The sequence below is a fragment of the Carassius gibelio genome, chromosome B2 (genome assembly GCF_023724105.1).
Source record: "Carassius gibelio isolate Cgi1373 ecotype wild population from Czech Republic chromosome B2, carGib1.2-hapl.c, whole genome shotgun sequence".
Lineage (NCBI taxonomy): Eukaryota > Metazoa > Chordata > Actinopteri > Cypriniformes > Cyprinidae > Carassius > Carassius gibelio.
The window spans coordinates 16,740,574-16,750,502 of NC_068397.1; positions in this window are offsets into that span (position 1 = coordinate 16,740,574).

Sequence of the window (9,929 nt, forward strand, 5' to 3'; positions counted from 1 at the left end):
TTTCATTGTCCCCTTTATTTCGCAACCGCTCTTCCGTATTTTCATGTATATAATATACAGTGGCCACTAGATGTCAGTAAAGCACAGTAAAACTATCAGTCCAGATCTGCCCATCCTGCTTTTGATTAAGATGTGAAAGCTATCTTACTTTTTTCTTTTAACGTTCCCCGTTTACATACGAGTCTGCTGACAGGAGCCCTTAGGCATTGCCAAATGGTTCTTATATAGAAAATGTTCTGCTATATATTTCAGAGACGGATTGGGAATTAAAGTGCTCTGTTTATATTTCTAAACTCTGAAATAAGAACGTACATTCTAGAGGCCAGAAAAAGATTTAGATTCAATGCAGCTGTAGATGTCTTTGTGTCCATATGGTCTTATATACATGTGTGTGGAAGAAAAAAAAATGTTCCACCACATCCATTAGTTTTAATGGTGCACAAATCCAGGGGTGATTCTAGTTGGTTCTCGTATATACCATTGCACATTGCTTCCAGATGGAGAAGAATCTGTCATTTATTTCTTGGTCCTTGTTTTATTGTTGAAACATGAGGAGTGACAGCTGTTCCCACCAGTGAAGAAGTTCAAATTTAATACAGGGGTGTATTTGTGGTTTCTTCCTTTGAAAACAAATATGTATTATACTAGCTTGAGATGTGGCTGTTTGTATTCATTACACCATGGACTTCAGATCTAAGGCATTTGCACTGTATAATATGTAAACTGTCTGATGTGCTGGATAGACTAAACTTATTTAGATCTTTGGTTAAATAGTCCCACATTTTCACCTTTTGCATCTAAGTCGAAACTTTAAAATTATGACATTGCATCAGTTCTGTAATAAATCTGTTTTTTTTTTCAGTAGCTATGTTTTTAAAATGACAATTATCTAATAAAAAATGCATAAGGAGGTTTGCAGATCTTAACTTGCTGATTTTACAAGCTAGCAAACTTTGTGTTCATCTGGTTTAACATAGCTGGCCTATTGTCTGACAAGTGTCCAAAACCCCTCGAAAATTTGCAATCCATCTTTGTTTTCAGTTTAGTGTAGTTGTCTTTAGTGTAGATAGTTAGTTACGACTTACCTACTGCAAATTGACATGCAAATATCTAAGACCTCTCAATGATCAACATGATCAGAACTTAGTGAAAAACTGTTGCACAAAATCAATTAAATGCCTTCTATCGTCTGATTGACAGTGTATACTTTTTTATGAAGTAAATATTTTTATATAATTTTACAACAAGTGGTAGGCCTACGTGCAGCTTTTTGCTTGGGTTCACTTGATTATCCATGCATCAAAATCATTCAAATGTGATGCATTGGAGTTTGAGGAATGTTTGTTTGTACATCCTTCTGTCACCTCTGTATTGTACATTATATAATCTTACTAAGACATTATTGAGAGATTTAGAATACTGTTTATCTGCATTTTATGTAAGTATTCTGCTATAATTGATCTACATTACAAGCAATCATAATTTAATCTTACTTTTTGGACATATAAATATCAAAACCTGCACTAAATTGAATATTGTTGCTCAGGTTGAGCCTCTGAATAAAACTTGAGGTTTAGTTTTAGCTAGTCACCTATATCTTATTATACACTATGAGCCATTAAAAGGCCTGTGCATCAAATATAATTAAAAGAAACATACCGCTTTAAAAAAATTAATAAATGAACTCTTCTAATTATTTAACAGGTTGTCATTATATTAATACAGATACTCAGATTCAACAATTCCCAGATGTGTATTCTGGTAGAGAATAATGCTGACCTTAACCCTGCTCTCAAAGCCAGCTGCCATCTGAGGTCTATTTACTTATGACCCAAGTCATCTTGAAGAGTGGAGGCTGCTATACCAGCAATAATAAAAACAAAACAAAAAACACCCAGTTCGCCCTGTTACGGTATTCGCCTCCCCAAGGGTCACTGAATTATGAGTCAGTGTGTTCCTGAGTAGTCAGAGCTAATGCATACCAGGCCAACAAAAATGTAGTAAGTCTACATTTTTACAAAACAAATGTAAAATACTTTTCCCACAAAATTATTCAAATATGAATCCGCAACACTGACAATAATGCATGTTTCTTGAGCACCAAATCATGATATTAAAATTATTTCTGCAGAATCATGTGACACTGAAGACTGGAGTAATGGCTGCTGAAAATTACACATTGCCATCACAGGAATAATTTAAAATGTTAAATATATTAAAATAGAAAACAAAATTAAATTATAATAATATTTCATAGTATTAGTTTTTACTGTATTTAAGATCAAATAAATACAGCTTTGGCGACATTAAAGACAATACAAAGTTGACTTACCCTAAACTCTTTGAAGTGATGAGCATGTGATATAGTTAGACAAGGAGACAAGTAGAAAGGGTAGTAAAGGGTCATATTCTGTCAGTAAGTCTTTGTATTAGCTGTGGCCTCATATACAGTAGAGGGATCTTGTATCTAAGCCTCTGCTTCTTTTGAAGTCCTTACTCTTGATTTGAGCGGGACCAAAGGAATCACAGTATGCTGCTAAATGAAAATGCCCTCTTTATTAAAACGTAACTTTCAGGAGGCTTAAACTCATTCCTGTACACTCTTGTGGTATGCACACATTTATTCATGGTCCTTTCACTTGTCAGCGTCTCTTGGTTTCTTTGGAAAGGACACTGCAGATACACTCTTGTGCTGGAGTAAGCCAATTTCTAGGCTTTTTGCCACAGTACTACTATAATGTAAGCCTTGGCACGGCTCTTCATGTTTCGCTGTGAGGACGGAGAGTGTTGGGCTTTCAGATCTAGTCTGGTCTAAGTGGATTTGTGTATGAGAAAAGATCAGGACATAAAAACAATCTCGATCTGTTTATCTATAGACATACTTGTCTGTTCGGAAGAATAAACAGCGTACAAGTGACATCATTATTTTCTTTTATCTTCTGTCATTTTATATTTGATTATGGCCTTTCCATGAGTTCAGATTGTCTCACAATCACTTAAGTGTGTCAAGTGTTTCCAGATGTACTTGTTATATGTTGATTTTTAATCTTATCTTTATGTTCTGGCTCTATTTCAGGAAGTGATTTTTGTCACCCCAAGCTGATTACAGTGTTTTCATCGCTCAACCAGTGACTCATGTAAATCATAATGCTTCGCACAGTTTTTGAAAGAGAAAATATGTTGGGAATGGGAGGATGAGTGGATAGATCTGTTATAGATCTGATAGTGCTGCTTGGTTTGCTTGAGGTGTTGTTCTTTTATCTGGACAGTGTGTGTGTCCCTGCACGTCCCCAGGGCTCATAACAGACTTGACACTTCCCTCACCCCCTCTTTAGGCTCCCTTTGAAGTGTGCTACCAGGAATCATGAAAGGTGAATCACCAGATGATGAACATGACAGCTAAAAACAAGGCCTTTTATTATATATACAGAGGAGGCCAAAAGTCTGAGGTCACAAGTTTGAACATATGTGATTTATATTTCATTTAAATGTGGAAAAACAATTTATGACACTTTAAAACAAAGCATCTTATGACATAAAATGAAAAGAAAGATGTGTGTCTGGGTCAGTAATCAAATAAGTCAATTTGTGACTGATTATGGAAACTCCTTTGTACTGACAATCCGATGTTTCTCTTAGATTGAATATGATCTTTGGATCATCGCAAATCATAATGGAGAATGATCTTCAGGTTTGACACAAACTCGAGGCGTTCATGCAGCTCTGACGGCTGCGGTCAATAAAGTAAACGCAACACAGACATTCTCAAAATTAATGTTCAATTTTAAATGTACCTTTCACTCAAATTGTTATGGTGATAATATCATTTGTAATTAAACTTTTTAAATTAATTTAATATTTAATTTTGATAAATTATTACCTATCTCAGACTTTTGTGTGTGTGTGTGTATGTGAATATATTTTTCCTTCTCTGCTTCACTGCAAGCTCTGATAATATATTTGTTTTTTAAATGTTTTGTTGTTGTTGTTGTTGTAAAGGTAGAATGTTTTGCTGCTTTGTTCTTATAATATATTAAAATACAGTTTAAGCCTTGTATGAAATGCTGCCCATCCAGCCAAGCACATGCATCATTCATAACAACCTGAGAACTGATGTTTTTCTTTTAAATATACAGTAACACTGTAAAAAGGGGTTAATCAAATCACAATTACTTTTGTATTTACTTTGTATTTTCTAGACATTCTTAGCCAGTGTAGAATCCTGTTTTTTTCTTCTTCTTCTTTTCTGTCTGTTATCTGTGCAGGTGTATAAACACCTCAGATGGTCAGAGGCTTTATTTGTCAGGATGTTCTGGAGAGAATGATTTCATGGGTTGAGAGGAGCTCTTCAGCTGGAGACTGGATCTTCAGCTGTACATATAATGTGATCCTTGTGATTGTGAACTCTAGTGTGGCTCCTGTTTGAAGAAGCCTCAGGCATTTCCTGAGGAGGCATGGTTTCGCTCAGAGCTTTCCAAATTACATGATCAAATGTAACTGATCACCTCTCTGCTGTTGATTAACATCTTCAAAACCCTGGGGATTTATCCCCATAAAAAAAAAAAAAAAAAAAAAAAAACAGGTTAGGCTTTTTTTATGTATATTTTTGGGCTTAACTCTACATTTACAATAGGCCCATTTGTCTGGCAGATGTTGAACAATTACTCTTTGTGTTTGAAAGATACTTGATTCATCAGGGTTATTTTAATATTATTTTTATACTTTTATGGTAGTATATATTATTATTTATATTTGTTCTTATATTTTAAGCTTTCATTTTAATATTATTTTACATTTTATAATTTTGTTACGTCGGTTCGTAATTTGTATTTGTTTTAATGTAAATACTTATATTTAACTTTATTTTATGTTAATGTGTATTACTAAACTTTTTTTTTTTTAATTTAGTTGCCAAAGTAACAATATTTTTATTATTATTTTTTTTTACATTCAGGTTTTCATCTTATATATGTTTTATTATTATTATTACTATGTCAGCTTTATTTCAGTTAACAACAACAACAAAAATCTATTATCATTTTAGTTTTAATGCACCGTGATTCATGAATTTTTGTTATAGGCTGATATTAGATTTAGTTTTTTTTGCTAATAGCCTATTAGATATTTAATTGTGCATGCTTATTTCATCTTTACATTAGATTTCCATTTCACTTATACGTTTCTTATCTTAAAAAACACTAAGAATTTGTTAACACAGTTAAATGTAATCTTTTCATGCTCTACATTATAATGCTGTGATGGCTAACTTCACTTGCAGAATTTCAAATGGCTGATAGATATAGTTTCATTTTTGTTTGTTTTATTTATTTTATTTATACAAAGTAATATAGAATTTTATAGAAACTGGCAATTTTTCGTCTATCTGTCATAATAACATGATGATTGCCTGAATTATTGTCAGCTGGTTTTAATATCAGTGTATATACTGTATACATAAATATGGTCTTTTTATTCTCTATGACTTTAAGCAGTATTTCAGAAGCTCTGGTATGCTTTTATAAGATGCCCTTCAAGCACATATGGCTCTGTGTTCTCCAGCAAATCAATAGGCATGGCTTCAGGAGGGAAAAAGAGACAGAGATAGAAGGGGGTGATGGTATTGAAAACAGATGAGACAGAATTTCTCTAATAGCTCAAAGGAGGCTTTGAGTGCTGGTTCAGACAGCATCGCTCCAGCCTACAACCCCCTCATTCTCCAATACTCAACAGGTGTTTATTTTACTTCGTCATTTTACAGCTATGTATCATACACTGAAACCTTTTCTGTTCATTTATGATATAGACAAACTCTGCTAAAACAATTGGTATTTTTGTCTGTTCGTTTGGAGAAATCTGCCACAAATCAAATGCTCCTGGAGAGCAGTAATGAGCCATGATTTCCTCAATTTCTGGTTATTTTATTTATAGAGCCCTGTGGTTTTCTGTTATTTTGTCTCTGATAGACAGGCTGAAATCCATCAGCTGCCTAGTAGCACTTGCCCAAATATCACAGATTGATTTTGGTGAAATAGGTCTCATCTTTTACTAATCCTGGATTTAAAAAAAAAAAAAAAAACATCAACACATTTCTACTGTTGCTTTCACAGGCTACTGTTTGGAATGACCTCTATACAGTAATATAGTTTAAGCTGTGGTTTACTCACATGAAGAAGGTTGTGCTGCTGTTTGCAAAAAAGGTCAATAATAGTCAAATCAAGAGTCAATGTGAAAACACTACAGCAGCACAACTCCTTCATTTGGAAGCCATGGGGAGAACAGGTTTCTGCATAGAAAGACATAAAAGCTTGTATTACAGCAAGGCAACTTTCATCAAATGCTCGCGTGAAAACTATCTCTGAGACTTTATATTGGCTAGGCTGAGTAGTTCTCCATGATATGTTTGTCTTTCATAATTTTGTGATTTTCATGTTTGCAGAATGATGGAGTGTGTGTAGAAAGTGCGTCTGTGAATACTAGCTTGGAGTAATTCTCCATCTGAGCAGTGAGAGAAAAAACAAAACAATAGAAAGCCCACGAGAGTGATTGAACATGGAATATTTCAATGTTTTCTCGAGAAAAACCTCTAATCTCTTTGAAGAGCCTCCAAGTTTAAACTTAATCAGTAATTCTTACATTTGGCAGTGCTGGGAAATGCAGGTGAGGAATAGGCTGTTGCTTGCTAAGGACATCTTACGTAAGACTTCTTAAGTGTGGTATGTAAGACTATTTTTCTACTTAAACTAGTTAGGACTGCCTTGTGGACTCTGTTTGGACTCGGACTGAATGAAAGGCAAAATCAAGCACACATGTTAAGCTCTGTGCTTGTTTGAAGAGCCCGAGTCGTGCAGAGTTAAGAAAATAACAGCCCCGGAATACAGTACACCCAGGTTGAAGGCCGCCGCTCTCGTGGGAGTGCTTGATATTTTTGCTTGGCCTTGACAGAACGTCATCACTTTATCTGTGGAAGGTAGTCGGCCCGGGAAGTGTCATGTTAATGTGTCATCAGATACGTTGTTTATGTTTACAGAAACAGAATGTTCTGTAGTTTTCATATAACAGTTAAGCTTCGCAGTGTGGCACCCTTGTTTCAGATCATAGATGGCGCTGTTGAAAAGTGAATGAAAAGTCTGTGATTATTTACTCAGCCTCCACTTGTTCCAAACCTGTATAAGTTCCTTATTGTGTTGAACACAAAAGAAGATATTTAGAAAAATGTTGTTGTTGTTGGAAATGGCTACAGTCAACAGTCACTATTCTAAATTCATTTTACTGATTTTATTGTGGATTTTTTTTTTCATTTGACTGCAAGCTTATATTTAGACCTGACTTTATCTATCCTAAATCTTTTCCCATCCTGTAGGTGTTCTGTCATAATTTATTCAGCTTTATATCATCCCAAACCTGTATTACTTTCTTCTGTGAAGACATTTCTATGAAATAACTGAAAATTATATGCACCTGCATTTTCTGTGATGCCTTTATGTCTTTTTTTGAAGTTTGTATTTATATATTTTTTATTGCATAGAAAGAAGTGACCAGCACATTCATCAAAATTTCTCTTTTTTGTTCCACAGAAGAAACAAAGGTATACAGATTTGGAACAATATGAGGTTTGGACACATGGCAGAGGAGTTTTATGGGGGCAGGATAACACCCTTTAACCAAATGGGCATGTGTCTACATCAAAAGAATCTTCTTGGCATATACAGTAAGAGCAATTCAAAGGGATAAAACTCCTTTTTCCACTTGAGCACATTTCTGTTTCTCCTTCTAAGAAAAGCGCTCGGAAAACAGGGTAAAATAATGTTGTGGAGGTTTCAAAAAAGGAGGAAAATTAAAAAAAGGAACTCTTATTCCTACACTGTAATCGCAGCTCTGGGATTGGAAGTTTCCAGACAAAAAATGATAAAGGATATCTTTATCACTGCAGCAGCCTGTGTACACAAAAAGTGCTAAAGGGTGAGAATCGAGAGGGCGCTGAGCCCTGAGAAGTGTATTTCTTTTAGGCTTGAGCCAGGACATTGTTCCTGAAGCATGAAAACAAAATAAAAAGGTCTAGGACGAGCAGAGCAGTTCCCAGTAAGTGTTGTGGCTTAAAATGCAGTGTGCTTCATATTAATGGTGTAAATAACGTTTAGTCATGGAAAAAGAGGCCAGCTGGAATATTCCGGACAGCTGCGGAATGAACTGACCTCTCACTGTTCCTGTCGTTGTTGGGAACCTCATCACTGTCGACACTGAATAATAAACATCAGTCAAATGTGAAAACAATCGAACTGTTTGTACTAACTAAATACCTTCAAGCACAGGAGTGTGAGAATATTAAACCTAGACCTCGAAGGCCATTATTCTAATTGGTCCATTTTGTCATTTTATGTTTTTGTCCCTTTTTATTCATCATTTCTGATCTTTCATGATGGTTTCATATCTGACTCATGCAGTGGACAGAGCACAAAAACATGATTGAGTGAGTGAGATCGAGGGCTGAAATCCTATAATTGAATTAGGAACGTCAGGAATTCTTTGATTGGGGTGAGATCCCTCCTGACCCTGGGGTACTTCTCTGAACAGATGCATATGAATGAGGCTTTTGAACAGGACTTCCCAGTGGATTCGGCTTTTATTCTCTGAATTACCTCCATCTCACACTTTATATTAAGACAAACTGGCTCTAGTCACATACTGTAGGGTTGCTTAAAAAGATTTTGATTTAATACAAATTTTTAGAGTAAGTAATATAATAATAATAATCAGTACTTATATTTTAATAATGTTAGTTCTATGATAAACCTATAATATTAGTTAACATTTGTAAAATTAAGCTAATCACAAATATGTTTTGGTATTGTTTTATAGTGATTCCCAACCCTGGTCCGGGAGAACCCCCAACACTGCACATTTTAGGTGTCTCCCGAAACACACCTGATTCAACTCATCAGCTCATCCGTAAAGACTCAAGACTTCAATTGTGTGTGTCAAATAAGAGAGACATCAAAAATATGTAGTGTTCTCCTGGAACAGAAATGGGAACCACTGGCTTAACGCATTCAGTTCCTATTTAGGGAAAGAAAACCAGGGGTGGACAACTCTGGCCCACTGGATCCACTTGCTTTAGAGATTACCTCCAACCTTGATCAAACTCACATGCATGTCACTTTCTTGTAACCCTTGATTAGACTCTATAAGTGTGTTTGATTAAAGTTGAAACTGAACTCCACAGGAAAGAGGATCTTGAATGCCACAGTAGCCCACCCCTAGTCTAAGGTCAATGAATCACCAAAGAGTGGATACGTGCACTGCAAAAACCCTTCCTCTGTTGTTGTGCTCTCTTTGAAAACTGGGAGCTCTGAAACCTGGCTTACTCTTCTAATGTAGTTTGTGTGTCTTATGGGATGTTCAGCACTTATTGATATGTATGGTCACCCAGAGGTGTCCTACTACTTGTACTACTCTAAAACATGCTTTCCTACTTGTGAGGCAAGCAAGGAGGCGTCGGGACACCCTGTAATGCTGAAGTGCAATAAATATAAGAGATCTTGACTGAGCTCCCCAGCAGACCTGCTTATTCTGGCCTCATGCCCCTGATTCCACTGTTTTCCCTCTCTGCTGGTCATCTCTACTGAAACATGCAGAGCAGGCAGATCAAAGCCGCTCCTCCTGGAGGCCTGAAGATGCAGATAGATCAAGTTTGCTCTCGCGAAACACAAACCCTTTCAACTGCTGTTGTGCTCCAGTGGCGTTAAGATCTTTGTAACTGGATGATCAAAGTAGCAAATCATTTCAGGACGTTGTTTCCAGCAGTAGCTCGGCTTTATGTCTGATTCCTCACACGTCACTGGTGTGTGGTGCTCAGTCCCTCCATCACAGCGGTGTGTAGTTTTAAAAGGAATGTTAGTTTGGGAACATTCTGTTGGCATAGGCGTTTATCC